Consider the following 27,447-nt stretch of genomic DNA (forward strand, 5'->3'; position numbering starts at 1 on the left):
TTCAGATCTAGGATGTCTTATTTTTGTGTTCCCTTTATTTTTTTGAGCAGTGTATAATAAAACAAAGACTTTAACCTCATGGTTATGAGTATGCTGCTATTCTAAAGGTTATAGAAAGTATAGTTGCATTATTTGAAATTAGAAATATGTGGGAGAGAAGGATAAATAACAAGAATACAATGAGAAACTATTTTGTAGCATTTTTATTTTACATCACAAATATGTATAACTCATTTTCAGTGTATGTTCTGCATATTTTCATAAAAAGTGGATACATGTATATGTGTATGTAAGTATGTGTGTGTGTATGTATGTATGTATGTATGTATGTATGTATGTATGTATATGCATAGTTTCTAAAATGTGCTTGAGGGCTTTTTTCACACCTGACAGGAATTCTCCCGAGATCTAAGACAGATCTTTTGCTGTGGTTACAAAAATATAGGTTTTTCTATCCACCATAGAATCAAACCATGAATTTACCATGACTCTGGTAAATAAATATTCAAACTTGCTTTAGATATTTAGATGGACATAGTTAAATCAAAGAAGTTTGGATTAAAAAATTCAGGATAGGATAAGTAGGGTAGGGTAGAATAGGATAGGTTTTGGAAGCCATCAGTGATGGAGCACTGACAACTTCTGAAGGCAAGCTATTACATTGATTAATTGTTCTCACTGTTAGGAAAGTTCTCCTTAGTTCTACGTTGTTCTCTCCTTAGTCAGTTTCCAATAATTGATTTATTTAATTCATTTAACTGTTCATGGTTTCATTCTGGCTGAACTACAGTCAGGGTATCAATCTTTTTCCTATTCTTTGTTTGCAAATCTCCTAATCATATGCATATTCCTCCAACAATGAAAGTTTTATTTTAATTATGATGGTTAATAGCTATTGATAATTATCTTCCATTAATTTATTTGAACCTGTTTCTAAGCCACTTAAATTGGCTGATCCATCATCACACTCTGTAATGAAACATGTAAGTTAATTATACATTGTAAGAAAGTATTTCAACCTGTTGCCAGGGATTCCATTTGGGTGACTTTGGGATATAGAACTTTAGTTTCAGACAATTGTCTTGTTTTTCCTGCACTGTGAACCGAAACCTCGTAAGATTACTGTAGTGATTTTGGCTATGAATCAACTGAAGTCAGTGTTTTGAAATCCCTCCCCCTTTCAAAAAATGTGTGCTCTGATTAAATTGTTAAATCCAATTAAGTATAATATTTACAGCCATGATGTTCAGTAATAAGAGTAAAATAAGGCCTAGGAAATTATACTTGCGTATGAATAAGGAAAGAATAACTGTGGCTTTTATGTCTATGCACGAAAACCCAGATGTGTCTCAGATTTGTCATTTCAGTTTGTTGTCAATATTTTTACTAAAAAAAAAAAAGATTGTTACACAATCATAGGAATCTAATCTAGATCCTTCAAAGAATTTTCAAATGATGATATGATTCAACTTCTGCAATTCAATAGATGATTCTCATAGATGGGCTAGGACTGGTTAAAGGGCTGTGTTAAAAACACAACTGGGGGGAAATGGCATATGAATTTTTCTTCAGAACACATGCAGTAGGTTTTGTGTCCACATTTTTGTGCTTCTTGTGCTTCCACATTCTTGTAAGATGTGCATTCAAACACATAACAAAATTTACTGATTCTGTAGTAACAGTATAGTTTCAGTATGTAGTACATTTTTAGAACATTTGAACTCATCTAGGCCCTTTGAGCAAAAAGGAGCTCCATTTGATCTTTATCTCTGCCTCATTCAGATAAATGATAGGACTGCTGAGCAATTCATAGCTTGTACAACTACTGACCCTTTCTTCTTAAGGGACAGTAGTTGTCAGTGATATTCAGGGGCAGGACTTACAGAATTTGCAAAGGTTGAATAGAAGAGTCTTTAGCTTTTCATTTTAAAAAGGGGTTATGATTGCTCTTTTAGTAAGACCCTACTTCAGTCCAACACAACAGGCCAGGAGGCAAAAAGAAAAGAGAGAGGGCACATGTTTATATAGAACTGATCCCCCAAATCTTCATCTGAATATAGATCTTATATGATAAATATAATCCCAAAATCCCAAACTGGAAATTGGGAAATACATGGATAGAGTAGATAGTACGGGTGAATATGAGGTATAACTGATTAGAAAACCACCAATTGGCTCTGAATTTGAGATAAAAATCAATGGACAAACAAGATGCCAAATCGAAAGCAATTCTAGGTAAAGAACTATTAAAAATATAATTATTATAAGTTATATCAGTTGGAGAAAATGGTTTTGTCCTATTTTTGGCAGTGTTATGTATGGAATGGCGGTAATTTTTCTGTTGTTCCTTGCTGAAACATGACTCTCTCAGAAACAAGATAAGAAGAATGAAGAGGCAGTGCACTAGTTTATAGCTTGAGTTTCTCCTACACCCTATTGAAGGAATTTTCTTTTGATGGATCATTTGTAGGAATCTATTAATTCATTTATTTGCATGATAATGGGAACTGTGACTTGCCTACTGGAAATAAAGCACTAACAGATGTACTTGACAAATTCTGGTAGTTGATTACAAAGAGGAAACTTCTAAAGGTTGTCACTGTTTTTTAAAGCCTAAAAATGAGTATGCCACTTTTTTTTTGTTTACAAACTCTAATAAAATAACAAAAGCAAGTTCTATCCTAGAATTGTTATGGGAACCATGGAGGAGAGTGCAGTGATACAGCATATTCTTTCCATGCAAAAAATACCAGCTCCAAACTCTTGGACAAAAATATATATGGTGAAAAGAAGTAATTCCTATCACAACTAATGGATCAACACCCGGTTAGCTGAAAAAGCAAAACCTGCACTTGTGGGGAAAATGTCAGGAAAGGAAAAATAATTATGCTGACAAACATTGTCAATATTTGATTTTATGTACCAACAGTTTAACTCAGCTAGTTTTTTCTGTTTTTAGCATTTGTTGGAAAATTGTCAAACAAAGTAAGAATATGATCTGTGTGCAACCTGCAAGTTGGACTGCTTTTTTTCCAGCCACATGATATATGGCAGGGCATGATGATTTTTCATAATAGACTGTGATAAAAGTATACAAAAATCATATATTACCATATATACAAGGGATGTTAGGTGCCTAGTTAAGGTTATATTATATTTTTGAACAATAACAATAAACATAACATAATTACAACTGACAAAAGCCTAGTGACATCTCAAGATCAGCAATTGTAAAGTAGATATAGCAGTAACAATGCTCTCAAAGTTCTGTTGAAAAAGTAGAAGTTATTTAAATGCATAAAACACCACAGGAAGGAAGGAAGCAGTATTAGTTCTGCATGTGGTAGAAGAGATGTATGCACACTTGTGTGTCTCACTGAGAAGAGCCCCCAACTGGGTTAGTTTGCAAACTAGGCCTGAAAAAGCCCAGGAAAACAAGCCAACTTTGAAAGAACTCAGCACTGCCTTCTGCTGGAAAAAAAATAAAGTGTTAATTTTAAAATGAGGGGTGTGCTTGATTACAGCTCCAGACTAGATGTTATTTAAATTTCCCTTGCCACTCTTTCTTCCTATAGTAATTCTTTCACCTTTCCCCATGGTCCTCTGAAATTCTATAGCTTTACTAGTATGGATTTAACAGGTGGAATAAAAGTAGTGTGCGATTTTAGAGAGGAAGGTTAAGCATTGGGTTAATGATACACAATATTGCACAGATTTATATTGGGTTAATAACCATAGTTAAAAATGCCTTAGGTGCATAATGTATCAAAGTTAAAAAAAAGTACTTATAGAAGTATGTGTGCTATATACAATGTTTATTTTCTTTTATTCGTGCATACTTGTTACCTACAAGCAGCTAAAGAGAACATCTAACTCTTTGAAATCCTAGTGTTTGAGACAGCCACTTAATCTTGACTCTGCAATATCTGATATGTCAAATGTCCTTTTGAAGAGACTGTGAAAACTTGATATCTTGCATTAATGGATATTCAACTATGTGCCATCCTATCGCATTTGTTGTCTCTAACAATAATGTAAGGATGGTTCCTTTATAATTATAGGTGAATTATCCAGATTTTGGAATTGGATATACACTTTATGGCATAATTTAATGTACCTTACAGTTTTGCTGATTTCCTTTCACAGTGTAGTTGCTTGGTGTACTAACTAGTGTCTGAATCATAATGCATTATTTTTGAGAAGTGGTTTCTTTAAAGGACAGTGCTTTCATTTAATTGAAATTAACATTTGGCCTTGTTTCTTCTGACAGCTAACTGCACCCTTAGCCCTAGTGTAATGTTCGCTAGAGATGTGCTGTCCTTCAATATTAAGCAAACAGAACACCTTATCAGTGCATTAGTGAGCAATGCTGTCTAGCAAGAAACACTGTGATGACATGCATAAAATCCCACAGCGCTTGAGAATCTTGTGTGTCCAGGTCATATACTGAAAACAGTCCTACATCGTAGGAAATTCAGTAGTGAGCTGGAAATTATATTCTGTTATATTTAAGTATGTATATATTTCATTGTCAGCTAGTAAGCTATTCACTATTAGCCCCAGTGAACTGATAAATCTCATTGTTTGCTTGCTGCAATCTTTTTAGGCTGAGTTCATATAACTTTCTGACTGATGGATTTTTGATATACAGATAGAATCTGTAGATAATGTGCAGTGTCATCGTCTATTGGGTTATCAATAGAAGTCAGTCTTAGGCAGTTTGGTTAAGGTTTTGAGCCTTCCCATCTAGATGTGATCACTTTAACATGTTGATTGAGTATTACAGGATGCCAAATAGTACTCTAGTAAGTGCATTTATTTTTATTGTAGCCTGAATGCTTCTCCTGAACTTTGCAGCCCAAAACCTTAACCTAAAAGGATATTTTTGAAATATTTTCATCAATATCATATTACTCTAATATGTTGCATTTTGTGAGATATGTAGTCCTGGGGTTTCATTATAGACATTGGAACAGGACAGCTTACAGCAGTGTCCCTAACCCTTTTAGGGACCAGGGACCAGTTCCGTCCCTGAGAGAGGTTTTTCCACAGACCAGAGGGGTGTGTGGTTTTGCATGCTGCCTGCATACTGCGGATGGGGCTTTGCTTGTTTGTGCAGCCCAGTTTCTGGCATGCTACAGCCTGGTGCTGGTTCATGGAATGGGGATTGGGGACCCCTGCCTTAGAGCAGTAAAAAAAATCAGGAATCTGGGAGCACCTGCACCTCACCAAAAATTGTGTATTTTAATAAAATGTGTTTTTTGGAACAGGTGCTCCCAGATTTCTGATATTTATTAGTATGCCAGAAAAGTCATCATAGAAAAAAATTCATTTGTAACAATTGGCAAACTAAGTTGTTCAGAAATAATAGGCTTTGTTTTAAGGCACAGGGTTTACCATAATGACTAATAGTTAAGCATTTCTGTTGCCATAATTCTCTTATCTCTCTTAATCTGCATTTATACATTTAGGATTGTTGCAATGAAAATCTGAACTGTTTATCATTGTACTTAATCATGAACTTTGATTGGTCACTTTCATCCTGCAGCATTCATTCATTTGCTTGTTGACTTGGTGGGATTTGCATTCAACCTCAGTCTAGACTTGGAACAATTTATATTCCCTGTTACAAATCAAAACAAACAACAAAACAATTGTGTTAGTTCTATTGGCAATTATCTTAATCCCTAATACCCTCTAGCTGTATTAGGAACTTTCCTAACCCCAAATAAATCTTTCTCCATATTTCTCTTTCACTTTCTGCTGAAATAAATGTGTATACATTCTTCAATGCAAAGCAGGAATGATGTTAAATCAAGCTCTCAGATGAACACTTTCTGAAATATTTGCATAGAAAGTATTTTTCTCTTCTGCACATTGATATAAAAATAATATATAAACAAAAATACTCACCCTGGTTTTCTGATACTCTAAGTAGGCTGTATGTTTGGGGAGCGGGAAGGAAGAGGCACTATCTCATGTGCCAGATCTTCCTGCATAAACTAGAATATGCTTAACATTCATTTACAGTTAGGAATATTTCCGGTTCTAAATATATTTCAAAAAAAGGAAATTCCATGCCCTGCCCCATTAATATTTGTTCAACATACTTTCTTGTTGATATCCATTCTAATTAATTCTTTTAACCAGTCTTACTGGGTTGGTACAAGTCTTCTGAATCTTCTAAAGAAGTATATAAAAGTTGTTACAGTTCCTAAGTAAGAGATTAGACCTTCTTGATCATGTTTATTGAATGACTTTTTCCATTGCTATTTGATAAAATACCTGAGAAGTTTGTCATACCAAAAGGAGGAGTTAGAGGAAGTGCTCAACTTACAGCCATTCATTTAGTGACCATTTGAAGTTACAATGTCCCTGAAAAAGTGACTTATGACTGTTTTTCACACTTGCAACCATTGCAGCATCCCCATGGTAACAGATAAGAGATAATCGGTGTTGGAAGGGACCTTATAGATCATCTAGGCCAACCCCCCCACCCAAGCGGGAGACCCTACACCATTTCTGACAAATGGCAGTCCAATCTCTTCTTGAAGGTCTCAAGTGATGGCCCTCCCACAACTTCTGAGGGCAAGCTGTTCCATGGGTTGATTGTTCTCACTGTCAGAAAGTTTCTCCTTATTTCCAGGTTGAATCTCTCCTTGTTCATTTCCATCCATTATTCCTTGTCTGGCCTACAGGCACTTTAGAAAATAGCTTGACCCCTTCCTCCCTGTGGCAGCCCCTCAGATATTGGAAGACCACTATCATGTCTCCCCTGGTCCTTCTCTTCTAGCCAAGCCCAGTTCCTGTAAGCTTTCTTCATATGTTTTAGCCTCCAGTCCCCTAATCATCCTGGTTGCTCTTCTTTGTACTCTTTCTAGAGTCTCAACATCTTTTTAATAATGTGGTGACCAAAACTGGATGCAGGACTCTAGGTGTGGTCTTACTAAGGCTTTATAGAGTGGTATTAGTACCTCCCTTGATCTTGATTGTATCCCTCTGTTAATACAATTTAGGATTGCATTAGCTTTTTTCGCTGCTGCTGCACACTGCTGGCTCATATTTAGCTGGTTGTCCACTAAGACTCCAAGATCCCTCTCACAGCTACTGCTATTAAGCCTGGTTTCACCCAGTCTATATGTGTACTTTTGGTTTTTCTTGTCTAAGTGGAGGACTTTACTTTTCTCTACATTGAATTTCATTTTGTTAGATACGGCTCAGTGTTCTAGTCTGTCAAGACACATGATAATCACATGATCAAAATTTGGATGATTAGCAGTTGGCATATATTTTCAGTGTCCTGGGGTCATGTGATCACCTTTTGCGATCTTCTGAAAGCAAAGTCAATGGGGAGGTCTGAGTTACTTAACAGCCATGTTACTAATTTAACAACTCCAATGATTCACTTAACATTTGTGCCAAGAAAGGTCATAAAACGGGGCAAAATTCAACACCTGTCTTGCTTAGCAATGGAAATTTTGAGTTCAATTATGATCATAAGTTGAGGATTATCTGTAGTTATAAAAGCCTGAGAAAATGGAATTGATTCCTCTTAGACTTCTTAGTGCAGAAGCAGTCTTCAAGCTGTTCAAGTCAACAGAATATCTGTTTAGAATATGATACATGAAAATTTTGCTAGCCTTGACTCAGTGCAACCTTGTGTGAGTAAGCTATATTGCTTCCAGAACTACCTTCTGCCAAAAATTGCTGGACATCAGCAACTCTTGCATCTACTCACCAATAACAATGTTGGCTGCAACAGTGCTTGGCAATATGTGGCATGTTCTGTGTTTCCCATCCCAAACCTTACCATTGGCAAAAGTCTGTGGAACAAAATTGGGGGGAGGGAGGGGGAATCAAGCTATATTGTATCTTATCTAGCTTTACATGGAGTAACTACATTTTTGTCTCTTTTTTATGTCTTGTGATTCAGTATTTATTCATCAAATATTTCATGATATGGTAAGCCAGTTGTTCCTGTTCCAAATATGCCAACATTTGGTAGAACATTTTTCCAGATTATTGTAGAAATTTCCATTTAAAATATATTTTTGTATTCTGGTTTTAGTAGAAGCTTCCCATTTTAAGACTGTTGAAAGTCCCCCCCCCTTTTTTTTTTTCTTTTAAGATGTTCTTATTTCAATTCTGGCTGAGCTGGGCCTATTATGATGATATCTGCAGTCCTAGGTGAAGCAAATTCCACTGCAGACACTATAAAATTTCCGTTGCTGCAGTGATATAAATCTCATTGGCCTTCATCTTTGCCAGTATATTCTGATTGTTGCAAGCCTAGAAATGCTTGATAGAAGAATATGATCTAAATGAAACAAATAAGCGTATCAGTGAAATTATCAGTGAAATTACTAGAACATATAGTTTCACATACACAAACATGAAAGATTCATATATCATTTGACAATTTTCTTATACTTTGCTTCAGTAAGACTCAGTGGTACCCCTACACTTTTGAAATTGCTCTGTGCTCTGTTTTTTTCCTATGGCTATGACTGGAGTAGTTTTTTTAAAAAATTCATTTTCATTGGTGGACAGGTGGCAGGAACCTGTAAGGAGACTCATTAGAGGAGAGCTAACTGAGGAGCAACAGACTTTTTGGTGAAGGTTAAGTGTCTTCTCACCTCAAAGGATGTTTAGCAGAGTAGTTTCTTCCTGTCTCTTATAGAGGAATGGAAAAAAAACCCTTCTCTTTTATTTCTTGCTCATCCCACATTTTCAGTGTTTTCTCTTTTGTACATGTGTTTCACCTTTGTGTGTGTGGAGATGTTTGAATATGATACACAAACACATGCAGAGAGGCATGTAACATAAGCAACATTTTATACCCAGCAGTTTGGAAATTGGCCTTACCGTATTTACCGGACTATAGAGCACATCGGAATATAAGCTGCACCTACTAAATTTTAAAAGAATTTTTTTTTTAAACATATATTAGCCACACCAGACTATAAGCCGCAGATATATACGTTGTGAAATGAGATATTTACACAGAAAGAGAAGAATGCTCTTCGCATGTGGCCAGACGTCTCCAACGTCTCACCATTGATTCATTAACGCCAAGCTTACGTGCAGCAGCTCTATTTCTTTCCTGGATAGACAGATCGATTGCTTTCAACTTAAAAGCTACATCATATGCTTTTCTTCGTGCACTTTCCATGATGAGGGTGTGAAAAATATTTTGCATTTGTGCGTGTCGTGCTGCTTGTGTCGAGTGCGCCAAAATTACCGGTAGCATCTTCTTCTTTGCATTGACCTCTTGCATCTGTCATGTTTTTCTGCCCCCTGATGGCAGTTAGTGAAGAAACTGTAGATAAGCCGCATTGTTGTACAAGCCTCAGGGTTCAAAGCGTGGGGAAAAAAGTAGTGGCTTATCCTCCGGTAAATACAGTATATCCCCCACAGTCTGCCAAAAGTAGCTCACACTGTACAGGGGTTCAGTCCAGTGGTGGGATTCAATTTTTTTTACTACCGGTTCTGTGGGTGTGGCTTGGTGGGCAGGGCAGTGGAAGGATACTGCAAAATCCCCATTTCCACCCCACTCCAGAGGAAGGATACTGTAAAATCCTCATTCCCTCCCCGCTCCTGGGGGAAAGTTATTGCAAAATACCATTCCCTCTCCACTCCACTAATCTGCTCTCCAGCTTCGTTCTCCTGTGCAGGGCAACAAAAGAAGACCCAGCCGATCAGCTGGGACTCAGGAGGCAGAGAATAAATGGGGGCGGGACCAGTCAGAGGTGGTATTTGCCGGTTCTCCGAACTACCCAAAATTTCCACTACTGGTTCTCCAGAACTGGTCAGAACCTGCTGAATACCACCTCTGGTTCAGTCCTTTCCCCACTCAATAGCCATATTCTCTTTATTATTTTCAGTGTGCTCCCTTATGCCTGAAGTTCTGGGCTGAAAGATTAAAAATCTAATAATTATCCCATGACACTTTTACATTTTCTGTTACACTGATTTTCAGAAGAACTTCATAAGGAAGATCGCCTATTTTCCCATTTGACATTTCTCTATTTTGGTTTTTATCCTGCCATTCCTCCAAGCTGCTTGAGGCAACGTACATGGACTCATGAACATCCTGTGAGGTAATGAAGGCATTCTGTGACCAGCTCTGAGTCACCATCCTTGAAAGAAATTTGAATTCAGGACTTCTGGTAACATTTTCTAATCAAAGTTCCTGATTTGTATTTGTTTTTTTCCTAAAGGAATTGCTTTGGGTAGAACCCGACAGACAATAATACTTCAATAGTATCCATTGTGTCTGTTTAGTTACTAACTAGATCTACAGAAAATACAGGGATTACATTTCCTGTAATTGGATAAATACTAAATCTTTCACCTTAAAGGGGGTTTTGTCATTACATAAAAGGGTTGGATTTATTCTCCCCAAGGTTGCCTTCAAAAGGAACACAGGTGTCACCTGCAGATGCAGTCACAGCTTGAGAGAGGCTGTTTTGGTTAGAAAGGATCTGCAAGGCAGATGTATTGTAAGAGTATGATTTTAATGCTAATGAAGCAGTGAAAAGGCTGAAGAGGAGAGAAAGGAAGAACTCAATCACCCAGGGCTAGCTTGTCAAGATCTGCAACTAAGAGAAATTGGCCTGTGGAAGGAGGAGGCCTCTTTTTGCTCTTTTCCTATAGAAACAAAAGCTTCCTTTAAAAAAAATTATCTACCCTTTCCATGATGCTTCAATGAGAATATTTCTTCATTTACATGAGGAAAATCAGATAAAATTTCACTGGCTTTGAGACATTTCTCCGAGCAGTCATACTAGCTTTTGTACTAAGGTTCCAACTATAGAGGTTTTCTCTCTCTTTCTCTCTCTCTCTCTCACTGTCTCTCACTCTCCCTGCCCATTTAATATTCATAGTCACATCCTATACACACTTATACATCCCCTGTTAATGCACCCCTGTTAGACATCTCTCCAAAAATTAAACATTGGCACAATTTCCTTACTATTCATAAATGCATAGCCAGCATATAGTTCAATTGCTGCTTTTTCCAACAGTTGTTCCTGGTGTTTAATATCACCAGTATTATCACTATTTGCATTACCTGTTTGCTTTCCCCTTTTTACCTCATTCAGTTGCAGCAGCGGTCACAGATCAGGCTGACAGGCTGTATCTTTTTTTTTTTTTAATTAGAAACCAACGTCTGCCTCTGAGAACCAGAAAGTTTAGGAGTAAGGTTCATGAACCACACCCTGATTCTGTTCTCAGAAAATACTCTTAACTGATTAAAGAACAGGGAGTTATCTTATTAGTGAATGAAATCTCTTTGCAATGGATTTAATTTAGCTTTAAACATTCCAGTTTTTATTGGGATTAAAATAATACAGCCAATTAGCCTGTCATCCAAATCAGTGACCATGAGGATAATTGTTCTCCAAAAGGGAGACAAAATTGACAGAATCCTGCAAAATGAGGCCTTTCTGTGCACCACCTATTTGTGACCATTTCAATGTTATCCTTCCCAATGTTCACACAGATATTGGGAAAGAGCAGAAATGGATGAAGTGGGGTATGACCTTCCTAGCCTATCAAGATTTGCAATGATCCCAATCATGCTTTTGCGGGGTTTTTTTTTAATCCACAATAAATGCTGGTCTTTATTTTACATTCTGTTGAGTAATAAACTTCTGTTTTTTGACGGCTTGGAAACTGGCTACTCATTTTTAACTTTAGTCAATTTACCTCTTTTTAAGTATGAGAAAGATTATTTGTGTTTTTTATTTGGTTTTTGTGTTTTTATTTTGTTTTTAATGTCTAACAACAACTCAAACAAAATGAGCATATTTTATGGCTATTTTTTCCCATGAAATCAGGGATGGGATCCTACTGGTATAACTATCGGTTCTGTCGCTCTGCGTCACGCGAGTCGAATTTACGACCTGCTGAGCTGCCCGGACAGCTGAGCAGTGCTGCATGCAAGTGCACAGCGGTTGGCAAAGCCCTTTTTTGCTGCTTTTTCAACCACAGCAGTGTCGTGCAAAGCAGCTGTGGTTGAAAAAGCAGGAAATAAAGGTCAGGTAAGAGCCCGGGCGGACAGGTGGGCCGAAACAGCAACAGACATAGAACCGGTTCTATGCCTGCTGCTCTTCAGAACTACCGGTTCTATAGAGGTGGACAGAACCAGTGGAATCCCACCCCTGCATGAAATGCAGGTACAGACATATTTTTGACATAAGTTGAAACATAATAGTGGCATACAAAACAAATTATAACAATCTCAAAATGAGTATATTGATCATGTAATCACACAAAAGTATGTAGTTGTATCACATTGGTTGGTGTTTGTATGGTGAGATAATCATGTACGTGTTTCCATTTGTCCCTCTTTGCTTTGCCTTTGGACATTATCTTCTCAGTAAGAAAATGTGGGTGTAAAGAATGTTAAAGAATGAGTTTTTTAAAGTGCAGTGATGTATATGAAGTTATATTGGAAATGTACAGCATGATGTTTTTCAATGAGTGTGTGCTATTTACTATGTGTAGCAACATAGTGTTCCTTTAAGATTTAAGAAAAAATCTTAAATCTTATAAATTTGTATATATTGCAAGATAGACTGTAAAGACAAGTGTCATCTATTTCTCATCCCTTACCTTTTTCCTATCCTTAAAAACTGCATCCTTACTATTAATAATTAAAAATTACTAAAATGGTTTATTCAAGGAAGAATTAAGGATCCAATAAATGGATGCCCTAGGAAGTATATGGCATTATTATTTATTATGATGTTATGAATTAATTGGGTTGATTGTTTATGACTTTATAGGTTGTATTATTTATATTGTCATATGTTATATGTTTTATTGTAATTGTAAGCTAATGGATTCATCCAATTGAAGCAGCATAAAAGTACCATTAATAAAGAAATAAGAAAGACTTTCAATCATTTATTTCCTCCTCTAAGAGACACTGGATAATAATTTTGCATAATTGCATTGAATTCAGGCTTTATAGTAATATCTCCAGCACATCACCTTATTGAACTATTGTGTATCCAGTGCATTTAGGAAATTATTCAGCTTGTACCATAACATTGTTGTGTTTGTTTGTTTGTTTCCAATGCCGTATGTGTTGATAAGCTTTCTAAGTCGTTCTCAGTTGACATCTGATGGATATTTGACGATCTGGCAACTCAAAAAACTTACTGGTGTTTTGAGCTCTATGTGAGAACTTTTTCATTTACATTGTACTGATATTCTATTTATATATTGCTTACTTTTTAATCATATCTTTAAGGCAATTTTACATCTAAGAATCAGTCATGCCATCCAGGGGTGGGTTTCTACCGGTTCTGTCCACCTCTGTAGAACCGGTAGCTCTGAAGAGCAGCAGACAATAGAACCGGTTCTATGTCTGCTGATGTTTTTGCCCACCCACCCTCCTGGGCTCTTACCTGATCTTTATTTCCTGATTTTTCAACTTCAGCTGCCGAACGAGGCACAGCTGCAGTTAAAAAAGCAGGAAAAGAGGGCTGTTTCAAAGGCTGTGTCTCTGCACACAGCATGCTGATGACGATTTACAGGCGCGTGGCTCACAGCGTGCAGGGAAGATCGTAAATCCTGAATCAGTAGTTAACCCTGTCCTGTCGTATCCCACCCCTGCCAATAGCCATTGAATATCAAACACAGAAAATCTAACACTCCCTTCCATAAAGAGGCTTTTTTATTGTTAAGAATAGAATAGAATAAAATAGAATAGAATAGAATTCTGTATTGGCTAGAATAGAATAGAATAGAATAGAATAGAATAGAATAGAATAGAATAGAATAGAATAGAATAGAATAGAATAGAATAGAATAGAATCAAGTGTGATTGGACACACAAGAAATTTGTCTTAGTGCATATGCTCTCAGGGTACTTAAAAGAAAAGATTCGTTCGTCAAGAGTCAAGGAAGTGACAGTGTCATGTTAACTTTTAAATTGGCTAGATCTTTATATTCACTTCTAAATATTGTTATCAATAATTACCTTGGAACACATTGCAGCATAATTGTTAATAATTTTAAACTATTTTTAGCATATATAATACTTTATAATCTTCTACCTGGACCTAATTAAATAGGTCATAGTTTTGCTTATTTGTTTGGAGTTAATTTTATCTCCAAAAAGAGCATATAGGAAAACAAATAATCTTTTATAAAGCAACTACTTTTCACTGGTACAATATATGACAGAATTTAACTGAATGGTAGACAAAAAATCCTAATAAGAGCAGTTATCAAAAGAATTATTCAGAGAAGTAATGTCCCCCCTCCTTGGTTGTATTCAAGCAGAGCCTAGACCGGGGGTGTCAAACTGGATTTATCCGAGGGCTAGATCCGCATTGTAATTCTCTGCGGGTTGGTCAGGTGGGGGCGGGGAGATGGGATAGATGCCTCCTGCAGCACCCTGCCGGCCAAAACGAGGCACGGGAGGGGCCGCATGTGGTCCACACACTCCATTTTCTATCTGGACAGTTCCTGCAGCACCCTGCTGGCCAAAATGGGGTATGGGGGCACTCACTTAGTTCCCCATGCCCCTTTTTCTGCCTGTAAGGCCTCCTGCAGCACCCTACCAGCCAAAATGGGGCATGGGGGTGCACAAGGCCCTCCTGCGCCCCGTTTTGGCTGCCAGAAGCACTGAGGGCTGGTCCTTTGCTATTTCCAGACCAACCCCACGGGCCTTGAATTTTACACCCCTGATCTACATAATCATCTGTTGGGGATGCTTTAACTTGGATCCATGTATTGAGTTGGAGTCAATGGCCTAAAACAGTGGTGGCTAACCTTTTAGGGCTCCTGTGCCAAAAATTGTGCATGCGCTCACGTGCCAGCACCCAGAAAGCAATACATGCATTGCCCCCTCATGCCTCCTGTGCATGCGCACGTGACCCCTTCACATGCCGAGCGTCTGCATGCGTGTGTCCCCGCATGTGCTGCACGTCTATGCATGCATGCACGTCTCCCGTGGCCCCCCACGCATGCGCACCAGATACCCGACAATTGGGCAGGCAGCGTGTGCGCATGCGCAGTAGACTTCCACTTCTGGCACACGTGCCATAGGTTTGCCATCACGGGCCTAAAAGGAACCTTGTCTACATTATATGCATTACAGGGCAATATTGCTCTGTAATTGGAAATTGTTTCACACTTTTCTTGCAGCACAGGGGACACTTCAGATGACCTGTTGTGCCACCTCCTAATATTTCTGAACCCAGTTTAAAACATCACTAAGATCAAATTCAGACTATTTTCAGCTATCAGTGATCAAGGACTATCCTGCAATCTATGGTTGAGAGTAAAACTCAAAAAACCACTAGCCAATAACATTTACCATTTCTGCCTAATAACTGAGAACAGAGAACTGACCATCAGTTAGTACTTATTTGCTAGCCAAAATGAGTGCCTTGCCCCCTCAGGTTCATCCTGAAAAGCACATCCGTTCCTGAGCTTCACAAAAATTAAAGGAAACAATTTGCCAGCATTATGTCATTTTTCACTGTTCCTTCACTGGCAAGCTTCCAGTGCCTTCCAAGTCTTTACTGCTAGCCTACTGACAATTCTGAATTTGGGCTTCTTTGTTAGTATGGTACTATGCTTATAGCAGCTGGGAGGCAGATCAAGCCAAAAATCCTTTCTCTGAGTAGTAGAGACTGATTCTTCATGCAAAATGAAGAGAAGTGTTGCTTCTGAAACAGCATTTCCTACTTCAAAGTGGGCTTTTTCCATCCATGGATATAACTCTGCCATTGGCTGGGTTTGGCTGAAGAACAGATACCAAAATGTTTTAAAGAAATAATGGGGAGTCAATAAGAAATGGGGGCCAAATGCTAGAGGAAGTTAGGGATTCTGTATCTGAACATACATGTCTGTGTGTGTGTGTGTGTGTGTGTGTGTGTGTGTGTGTATACACACAGACACATACATACATATATACATACATATATGCGTATATCTGTCAATTTTTCCAGAATTTGGAATAGGGAGCACAGAGGGGAAGCATGTTTTGCATGAAATCTATTTTAGGACTTTGATGAAGCAAAAACATGCCACAATTTTTGGCAATATTTGGTTTCAGGGAGCTTAGAAAAGTACAAGAAAGGGTTTGAGGGATCATATTGGCCAGTCCTGCTTTTTAAAAAATAAAACAAACTTTTTAAAAACGTGTATGGTATAAAATAATTGCTTTGTGCTTTTGTGCAGATTCCAGCTGCACTCTCTTGCCTTTTTATGTATTCTTGGATGGTTTACAGTATTCTAGATTCATGTTGGGTAATAGCTGTTTAAAAGTTGATTAACATGCTTTAAACCAGTAAGTAGCTCTTGCACAATTCCTCTTGCATTTTTAGTAGGACCTTAGTGAGAAGCAGCGGTTGATATTGTCATCTCTATACACAAAGCCATCCATCCATCATTAATATTTAAAATTAAATCATTAAGCAGGACAGAAGTGGCATATCTGCTGAAAATCAGCAGCAACTAATGGCTTAAAAACTTAGCAACTGAGGGCTACTTTTGGATTATTCCATGCTGTTGTGCTTCCCATCAAAATGCAAGAAAATGAATTAACTAGGATGGAACTATGCCCCCTGAGGTTGCTTACAATATGTAATTTACTAAGCACACATGCTTGGAGAAAATAGATCAAACAACTAAGATCTGAATTGGCAGCAGCTTCTTTCAAAGTAAGCAAATGAGCAAAATATTTATAGAAGACTATTTCTACTGGAGCTTTTTTCTATTCTGAAATATATTCTAGTTAAGTATACAAGTGAATGTTCAACAGCACTAAATAGCAGCTTACAGTTGTATGTGGCTGAAAGCTTATCATTTTCCTTTTTTTAGTTGTAGTCGTTTATCAAGATTTGTTTTTGAGTCTACCCAGAAATTTGTCTCCACTATATCATAGGCAAAGGCTCTAGGTATTTCAGACCTGTACTCGTTCAAGCTAAGCCATTTATTGATGTACACATCTGTATACATTTTCTAGATTGTTTATGAAAGGAATGGACAAAGGACCCTGAATTTCCATTCTAGTTATATGGGAATAGAGCATCTAATGATTGATTGATGTGCCTATTTGTCTTGCTTTGTGTTTGTATTCTGTGACGTTCAGAAAAGCTAACAATATCTTTGCATCATTCACAGAAGTGTTTTAATCATGAAAAATAAGGATAAATATAATGCTATTGTGTTTTTAATTAGGAACCAAACATACAGTCTTGTTCATTGCTACATAGACATCGTAGAATAATGGTAGGGATGTTTTCTTGGAATATAATCCTGGTAAAATAATCTGGGTTGATATTACTGTACTAATTAATTTCCATTTGATGTTTTTTCAGAGTAATTTTCAGTCTCTGGCTAGACTGGAAAGATATACCATTGCAGTCATCATTATTATATTATAAAATATGTTATGCAGAGGGTTATACTCAGTAGCCTAAATAGCATTTTCTGACTGTATAATCCTAAATAATTTGTGGGTTGATTAATAAACAAGACAAAATTGTTTCATTTGTGGGATTGGGTAATAAATATATCATGAATATTTTTGTCTTGTTGGTATGAATATGAATGAATAGTTTTATTATGACCATTGACCAGAATAGCAAACAAAAGCACATTAAAAAATAAAAATATAGTAAAAATGAAATGAGATAAAATAATACACTTGGTGATATAGTAAAAAAATGAATATAGTAAAATATAGTAAAAATGAAATGAGATAAAATAATATACTTGGTGATAAGTTCATCATTAGATAACCAAAGTCTTTTACATGAATTTTACAGGAAGTGTAACAAAATTTAGCTATGTTTAAGGAGATTGAATCCTACAAAACTAATAACAACTGTACATAAACCAATATTTATTTCCTGGGTAATTTACCAGTTAAGGAGTTATAAAGTGGATCCTTGAGTCATAGAGGGTACAGTATAGAGGAGAGTATTGTAGGTAAATGAATCCAGTGTAAGGCATTCATCTGTTTCTAGTCTTAAATTAGTTTTATAAACATTTTCTGACTACATGTAGACCAGATATTAGAGTTATCTTTCCAAATGCTATTAGCAACTAATGACAGGGTAAAGAAGAAAAATATATCCCTTTAACAATATAACCGCAAATAACCCTTTCTATTGAAGGTATGTTTAGGTTTTATAAGGGCATCACATTCATGTATGGAATTGTGGCAAAAAAAGATAAAAAAAATTAGTCTTCCACAATTTTGTGCTTTCCAGATATGTTGAAGTATAGTTCCCATCATGTAAGTAGACCCAAGTTATCTGAAAATAGTGGTGAAGGATGGGGTCTAAAAATAATCCAATATGTCATGTCAGCAGGTTGACTTTGGAAAGACCACTTGAAATTTTTGATCTTGCATATGGTTTGGACAAATAGAATCTATAATGCATTATGCATTATTTTTTGATAAATCTATATATGTATTTATACATATGCATACAAATTTTACAATGAAGGGAATTCAGTTATTCATAACTATTTATAACAAACTGCATCCAGCATCATTTTATATGTACCTGATGAATGTAAAGAAAGTCTCTCTCTTTCTTCTTGCAGCTATAGCTAGAAAGTCCCTGTTTTCCTTCCATTTTAAAGATATAAGCAGAAAGAGCAGAGTTTTAAAATAATAATAGATCCTTTATTGTAAATTTTCTAACTTAAAAGGACATTCTCTAATTGCTGAAGATAAGTCAAATGCTTGTTATGCTTTAAGTCATATAGAGAATTCCTGCTCAAAATTAGCACATTCAATACATCAGTGGTTCTCAACCTTTGGTCCATGGACCCCTGGGCACAATGTCATCACAGGGGATCCAGAAAGGCTTGAAGAAATGTTATTTAAATCTTGAATTAAGTCTTGGGGGTCTGTGGCCATGGTCTATGGCCACAAAAGGTATTCAAAGCTGGGGGCATACTGAAGAAAAGTTTGAGAACAACTGCAGTACATTATATTAACTGGCTGTTACAGATCAATCCTTCTAGTTATTCATAGTTTCTCACTAATAATTCTCAAAACTTAGGCAGGCTTATTCCATGATTTCACGATTCTTAAATTGTACAGCAATTAAAATTCCAGAAAATTATAAACCAATATAAACAAAAGTTTCACAGATAAAAATATGCCCCAGTTTATCAAACCTAGAAATAGCTTTAACCAACTCCCTGAAACCTGTTTTATGATGAGAGACTGAACAGATCAATCCATACTTAATAAAACATGTCAAAAAGGTACTGTTTTTATGCAGTTCAGTTCTAAGAAACTGAAATGCAGTTGCAGCAGCTGGTTGAACACCTGCATAAATTAATATCTCTCAATTTTCCTTCTCTGTCAGCCCATTAATATACATCAGCAAGCTTTCAAAAAGTGAATTTTTAAATAACAAGTTAACTATTCAGAACTTGGCATCAACAGAGTTGGCTTTGCTCATTTTGAAGGCAAAATGTTTCCTCTGTGTAAAAATTAACAGTCTGTCTTTAAACAAGAAAGTATGAGGGAATAAGGCACCTATGCTATGGCATTTTCTCAAACAGTGCTTCTTGAAACTTTTTAAGGGAAAATATTGAGGTCAAGGTTGCTGGTTTCCCAATTAATGATAAACTACTGCTATTGTTATTACTACATTGTTGTAATAGCTAGTTGCTGCTGCTTTTTCTCCTCTGTTGTCAGTTTTCTCTCATGTTCTTTCATTTCTTTCTCTTGACAACAATATGGCAATGATGAAAAGATTCCCTTGATGACTAATTTGCCAAGCCACCCATTTCCTCAGGTAGTACTGATGAAGTTAATCTTTGGGAAAAACATCAGGAGTTGTTCCTTTTGCTGCTCCATGGGGTCCAAAGATACAACTCAGATGACTAAGAAAGCAAGCATATATTGCATTCTTTCTTTCTGCAAGATTATATGGTGATGGGGAAAAAAGAGGTGAACATATAACTATTGAGGGCAAGAGAGATTTGGAGAGCAAGTTACTTTATTGATGTGGCTTGCAAATGTTAGTTTGCATGTAATAGATTTCAACTGTTGCCCCCCAAAATGCTTGTTATAGGGCAAGGGTCTTCAAAGTTTAAGACTTAGCAAGTTTAAGACTTGTGGACTTCAACTCCCAGAATTCCTGAGCTAACATGACTGGAGGAGGAATTCTGGGAGTTGAAGTCCACAAATATTAAAGTCTGTCAAGTTTGAAGACCCCTGTTATAGAGCAATCAATCTTGTTGAGAGCAACGAGGGAGGGAGAGAGAGAAATAAAAGACAGAGAAGGAACAGAAGGGAAAAGTATATTCTAGTCTGGAAAAGTTATATGCATAGGAAATCCTTTCAAAAGAATTAATGCTGTATCTGCCTGTTACTTCTCATTAATATTCAGTAAAAGCAGCTATCATTTGTTCTATGGAGCTGTAAACTCCAACGAAGCAATAAGCAACCACCCAACCAACATCGCTGGATGTCTTTTCTGGCTTTTTAAAAATATATTTTGATAACTTGAAGAGAGATACTTAGAACATCGAATGTATTAGAATGTAAGGGATATTCTGTCATTGTAACTTCAAAGAGTATCTTGACACATTTGCAAAAGTTGTTTGTTAAAGGAAAAGATCTGCCAAGAATGAACAGTATACATTTTGTAACATGACCCTTAGATCTGAAATACATAGAGATGGAATATTCTTACTCTAAGGCAGGCTGTTTGCTTATCTTGTCTTGATTATTTACTAACATTGCCCAATTTTGCTATTCAGTAGTCTTTGATAGTAGTCATTGGAGACTGGATCTTTCTGCATGCTAACTAATAATTGCAGATTGGACCCTTTTTACAGTACAATTGCAGAACACCCACTTTGAGTGGAAAAAACAAAGAAAAAGCAGACAAATTTGTCTTTCTGACCTTTTCAAGAATATGACAGCTTTTTGAAAGGAATGAGGATGAGGGATATGTCTGGCTGAAGAGAAAGTATCCCTTATCTTAATGGAAACTTAACACATCAACAGTCAAGAGTTCTGTGGCGTGGTTCTGTAAAAGAATTGAACCTAAAGTCATATCAATTGTTGCAGGAGTCCCATTCCGGTCTTATAAATCCAGAGCATTCACCTTATGAATATCACAAGCACCCTTGCCAACATTGCTCTAGCAATATAAGCTGCCCTACAGACATTTATGTCTGGATTGTTATGTGCAAATAATTGCTAGAGCAAAGCTGGCTAAACCAAGACATTGATAATATGTGGGTCTGAGTGAAAGCCTAACTCATATTAGCTTTCCTATTTCTAGATAGATGTGTTGAACATGCAATTGTTTGTGAGAAGCTAATACTATTTGAGTGGTGTTGGTAAGAGATGGAGTTCCTGGGTGCTCAATTGATGTCTTCTATCAGTTCACTATACCTGAACAAAAATAAGAGGGAGGGGTACTAATCAAATATTGAACTCGGTTCAAGATTAGCAGAAATTGTTCTGCAGTAAACATCAGTACCTATTTTGTATAATTTTGTCACTGAATGAATTCAGTGTAGATTGCAAATAGAATGGATGCAGTCATCTCTACTGATAAAGGATTATAAAATACAGAAAACCTAAAGTTGTTCCCAGCAGAGAAAGCTTTTCCTACTCTCATAGGAGGCAGTAAAATCCCAAACTGTTTTATTAAGGCACCCATATTTCTTGCTCTTACAGAATGTTTCCTTTAACCCAAGAAATGAGCACAAAACAGAATGATGCCCACATATTTGTCAGCCTGCAATATACTTTCACTTCAAATGCCTAGAAAAAAACATGGATATTTGAACAATGGGAGTTATCTAAATGTTCTGATAATTTATAGTATTTAAAGACTTCTCTGCTATTTCATACATTGTTTTATATGGGGGGTTTGTGTGTGTTTTTTTCACAATGGGTAATCAAATCAAATCAAACCTTTATTATGGTGATAGACCAGCATAAGAAATGGGTAATTGTATTTACATGTTTTAAGTGTTGTATTTTCTTATTAGTGGCTTCTTTTAAGAACTACTTGAACTGTATTTTTTTAAGTGTGTAGTAAAAGACGAGACAAAACTTCATTATTTAATAAATTATAAGGAAGGAAGACCATTAGTCAAAATTACTTCTCCTGGAGAAAATAAAATGGAACTTTTTGGTTCTTTTTTTGTTTGTAACCCATCCTTTGTTCCATTAGGTTTAAGAGTGACTTATATTAAAATAATAAAAGCAGAATATTTCCTTCTCTTAGCTTGCAATCCAAATAAAGGCATGATACAGATGACAAAAAGAGATGAGAAAGGAAAAGAAAATATATCAGGCATCATTTCTTAATATTTTACTTTTCTTTAGCTGTACTGGGAATTATCTTCTTAAAGGAATTGAGAAGATGCCATCATCTGCAGAACTGATGCAGTCCTCTTTCTTTAGGGCAGTTGCTCCTGGCAGCTTCTGTGAGGAGATGGAATGATGTACAGTCAGATAAAATTCCTATGTTTCTGTATCATCCTCCAATGATTGATGAGGTCCCCATATAGTGGAACTGATGTGTATTGGAAATCTTTTTTGTGGTCAAAATAATCTATTTTTACCACAGTCTCACCACATCAGAACAAAGACATGGTGTTTTCTTTATATTGCTATAAACACTTGAGTTAACTTATTTTTTCTTGAGAAAATGGTGGCTTGAGATGCCTTGCATCACAAAGGCCATCCCTCCCGAATGTCTGGGACAGGACATCTTTTGGAATGTTGTTCTTTTAAAGTTGTAGCAACGTTTCAGCAGAATCTCATCTGCCATCATCAGGCTTCTGTATTGTGTCCGTCTGTGAGTCAGACTTTTACAGTGGTTTCAGATTTAAATTTGGGGCAGCCTATTGCTGTGCCAGAATGGTTTTTTTCTTCATCCTGATTGGTTGGGAGTCTTGGTCTGTGTTTATTGGTCTCGGAGTTTGCTGTGTTCTGCTTGATTGGTGTCTGTAATATCTTCTGTCTTTTTTTTGGCTCTTTTTGTATCTTGATTGGCTGGCAGCATTGTGTTACTTTATTGGAGGCCTTTAGTGCAGCTTGGCTTCGGGTAAATGGACGGCTATCATTAGTTAGGAAGCTGGGTTTCATCTGGGTGCCTGGTTGGGATGTGTTTGAGCTGGAGGTATCAGGGGGATCTGTTTGTGCCCAGGTATTTCCCTGGCTTGTGGTGTGGAGATTTTTTTGTTTGTGAGTGCAGGCTTCCAAATGATTGACAGCCTGGTGGAATCATCTCTTCTATTCATGCTTTCTGGTCTTTTTTCAATCTCTATGGCTTCTCTGATGATTCTGTGGCTAGGGTTTTCTATAGTGGCTAGGGTTTTGGTGCCATTGAAGTTGATGCTATGACCTGTGGCTTCCATGTGTTGGACTAGTGAGGAAGTGTGTTCCAGCTTTTTGACTGCATTTTTGTGTTCATCCAGGCGGGTACTTATTCTTCTATTGGTCTGTCCAATGTATGTGGCTGGGCATGATGCACAGGGGACTTCGTATATGCCTTGGTTTTCCAGGTCAATTTTATCTTTGGGGTTGGTAAGGATGGCTGCTATTTTTCTGTCTGTTTTGAAGGCAGTCTTGATGTGATGTCTGTGTAGTACTTTACTAATTTTGTCTGTAAGACACACACACACACACACACACACACACACACACACACACACACACACACACATACATACATACATACACGGTATTCAGCTTTGTTCGGGTATTTTCCCACGTCATTATAGTTGTGCTTTTAAAGTTGTAGCAACGTTTCGGCAGAATCTCATCTGCCATCATCAGGCTTCCAGAAGCCTGCTGAACCATTGCTACAACTTTAAAAGCACAACTATAATGACGTGGGAAAATACCCGAACAAAGCTGAATACCATATATATGTATGGTATGTATGTATGTATGTATGTATGTATGTATGTATGTATGTATGTATGTATGTATATATATAGAGGGAACAGCATTTAAAACATAATGACAGAATAGCTATTTAAGAATTTTTAAAAATTGACCCGGACTTTGGGAATTTAATATTTCCAGGCTTTTCTGCAAATAACAAAGAAAAAAAAATGCCTGTAATCCAGAAGTCACTTCTAAATTTTACCTTCCAAAATGGCTGTTTTAAATGTCATGATTAATGGGTGTACAGAAAATAAGACTAGAAGTCCTATTTTTAAAAAATATAATATTCATCTTCCTAGCTATATTTCACTAAAGGATGGCTTGTGCTGAGCTTTCAAATCTTTCCAATTGCAGTGAAATTGATCAAGTTTGGTTTTTAAAAGCAAAATCGTAATTATTTATACTAGGACAGATCTGGATGCATTGGTACATCACTGGTTGATTTGCAGTAAATCAGCAAAATGTCAGTTGATGTAATAAAAGACACTGACTAAATTATACTGCTGAAATTAAGTATCATGTGACAATGCATGGATTTTTGCATAAAAATTAATAGATTAGTCTATTCCACAAAATAAATTTGTTGGTATGGAATTCTCTAATTTTTACTATTTTTTTTACACTGGATTGGTACCTTGTTTTGGTTTGTGGATCGCATGAGTTTTAATTTCAATCACATAATATTCGATTAGCCTGATGTGTGCCCACTTCTGATATAAAGAATTAAAATCTTAGATCCCAGTATGCCACTTAATTGCGGATATCTGTTTCTGTTGTATGTAATCATATTTTCAAAGGTAGTAACCACTAAATACCAATTGCAATTGCTTTCCTGACCTCATTTTAAACTTCTAAAGAAATTGGCAAGAAACAGAATGCTTGACTAGATGAAATTTCAATATCATTCAATAGAGAGGTAAAAAAAGAAACCACTAATGGCTCTTCTTAGTAAATATTACAACGTAGATAGCAAGATTTGAAAGTAGCATGCCAAAGTTTATAACTCAAGGATCAATAGCTGATAGATAAGACCAACCAAACAGCCTAAATATCTTTCTTGATCAATGCATAGACAAGTGATGGAAAGAGTTGGTGTTTCAGTGGTATTTGCCAACACGTCAGTTTTATAAAGGCAGAATTTCATTCTATTCATTATAGAGGGGCTTGACTGGAAAATGAACATATGAGGCTTAAGATTAGTTTTTCTCAATTGCTGTGTTGATTGGGTGTGATGGGAATTATTGACTAAAATAATTGGAAGGCAACAGATCAGAAAAGACTGCTAAATATCATGAGAGGAGCACGCAACATATAGTGTTATAAAAAACAAAGAAATGTTCCCATACAGAATCTGTAGCCCCTACATCACATTTACTCTTTTAAATGGTGAATTGTCAAATTAATAATGCATTTATAATCATGTAGGGATTTGTCTGGGTGGCTACTCTGATGGTAATGAAAGTAATAAAAGAGGAGTTGTCTTCTCTGTGTCTAAATGGGTACACTTTTTTCACATAATTTTAACTGAATAAGCCAATAATGACAGGATGTTGGCCATCTTGTTCTTTTACATCAGTAGAACTGTCATTCAGAGATGCTTATCAAATACAGTAAGTCCCATTAGTATTAATAATAATTAATATATGCAAACACACACACATACACACACACCTTGTTTAGCCTTGTGAACATATGCTGGGATATCTGCTAAGGAGACAGATGGGATAATTTGATCTGCTAGTGCTGGGGTCTCCAGTCTCTGGGTCATGGCCCACTACTGGGTTGTGGCCTGTTCAACACTGGGCCATGTGAGCAATGGGCAAGCGTGAGTTGTGGACCCTTGTGCTTGCACACAAAGCTCCACTTGTGTAACCGGAGGATGTTTACATGTGAAGCTCCATTCTTGCACATGAGCTCAAGTGCCGTCCACTGAAGCACCCTCCTCTCGTACGTGAAGCCCCATTCGCATGAGTGATGCGCCCACCACTTGCACCAATGGAACTGTGTGTATGCACATGCATCTGCCACTCACATGCCTATCCTCCCTGACCAGACTGCCAAGCCTGGAAATGTTGGGGACCGCAGTACTAATGTGAACCTGCTTTACAAAAATATTTAAACTAGTGAGTCTTTAATAAGCCAAAAGACTGTTGTTTTAATTGGACATCTGTCTAATATTATGTACTGAAAATTTAAAACTGTGATCACTTTGATGCTTTTAATAAATATCTATGGGTAATAGACAGAAGGAGGAATAGGAAGCATGAATGAATTATCACTTAATGTTTGCACATTTTGTAGAACACCCAGAATTCAGGCGTATCTTGTCCATGAAAAAATGGATAAAATCCAGATGCTGTGAAAGAATATTCACCTCCCCACAAGGGAGATTTGCAAGTCCCCTACTTTGGGTATATAACACAGAAGCACTAAATCAGAAAGTATGAGATCATTAGCAGTACTTTTCCCATTGATTATTAGATATCCACTATTGCTCCAGACAACTGGGATCAAAGTATAAATTAATTGAAACCTAACAGGGTCCAGAAAATATTTCCTCCTATATACTTCCAATGTTTATTGCAATTTCGTACCATTTCAGACTATGAAATATATTCTGAGTTTAACTTTACAAGTTAAAAATTTATAGCCCTATACTTTCATAGCAACTTCTGTTTATGAGTCTCATTTTTGCTAGGATGATTTATATCCAAGACATTCGGATGTTTAAATTTCAGGTTTTGTAATTTAAGGCAACACACTTGAGGCACAGATCTACTATCCACTGATCCACAATTTCATAATGGAAACAATGTGCTATTTCACGTGTTGGGTGCCAAATACTTAACTTACATTTGTAATGTTTTGTGTATGCAACAGTGATATTATAAAATTGCTCTGGATCAATATTTTACTGGTTTCCTATTTAGAGATAGGAGAAAATTACCACTATTCAAACTTATTACATGCCATAAAGTCATTGTAGACACTTGGTAACCATATAGATCAGGGGTCCCCAAACTTGGCAACTTTAAGACTGTGGACTTCAACTCCCAGAATTCTGGGAATTCCACACGTCTTAAGGTTGCCAAGTTTGGAGACCTCTAATATAGATAGATTTTCTCCATGATGAGTGGTTCTTCATTCACCAGCTAAAAGTGTAGTGAGCTGTGTGGAAGTAGTAGCTGCTTGAAAATTCCTTCTGTTTGCCTACTATTACCTTTATTGCAAATTGGACTAAACTCTAATTTTATGATGAATTTTCTGAAGGACTATCTAAAGTCACTTATTTCCAAATCTGAACTCTTTTCCTTTTATGGATGCCTCAATCTTTCCTGTTCATACTTTCCATTGCTTTCCAACTTTCTTTTCCGTATTTGTTTGGTATCTTTTTCTTTCTCTCAACTTCATCTCATAAGACATCCAGAATAATGTCATCTAGATTGATGTTCCTATTAATTGGCTTCTCTGGTGAATCACTTAGGACTAAAAGAAAATGGTGGAAACCTGGATTTTAT

General features: G+C 36.6%; 1 protein-coding gene and 1 long non-coding RNA gene across 2 annotated transcripts in view; one reads left to right on the forward strand and one right to left on the reverse strand.

Annotated features, from left to right (window-relative positions):
• MAML3 (mastermind like transcriptional coactivator 3) overlaps positions 1–27,447 on the forward strand; it is a 308,222-nt gene that overhangs the window by 193,191 nt on the left and 87,584 nt on the right. The gene's annotated exons all lie outside the window — the stretch shown is intronic.
• The window catches only part of LOC148130690 (uncharacterized), a 123,497-nt gene continuing 117,811 nt past the window's right edge, over positions 21,762–27,447 (reverse strand). Inside the window, exon 4 of the long non-coding RNA XR_015749222.1 lies at positions 21,762–22,456. This is a non-coding gene — a long non-coding RNA (uncharacterized LOC148130690). The remainder of the gene's footprint in view (positions 22,457–27,447) is intronic.

This window comes from Notechis scutatus, chromosome 4 (assembly GCF_049901735.1).
Source record: "Notechis scutatus isolate UNSWTSFEM ecotype Mainland chromosome 4, rNotScu1.2, whole genome shotgun sequence".
Taxonomy (NCBI): Eukaryota; Metazoa; Chordata; class Lepidosauria; order Squamata; family Elapidae; genus Notechis; species Notechis scutatus.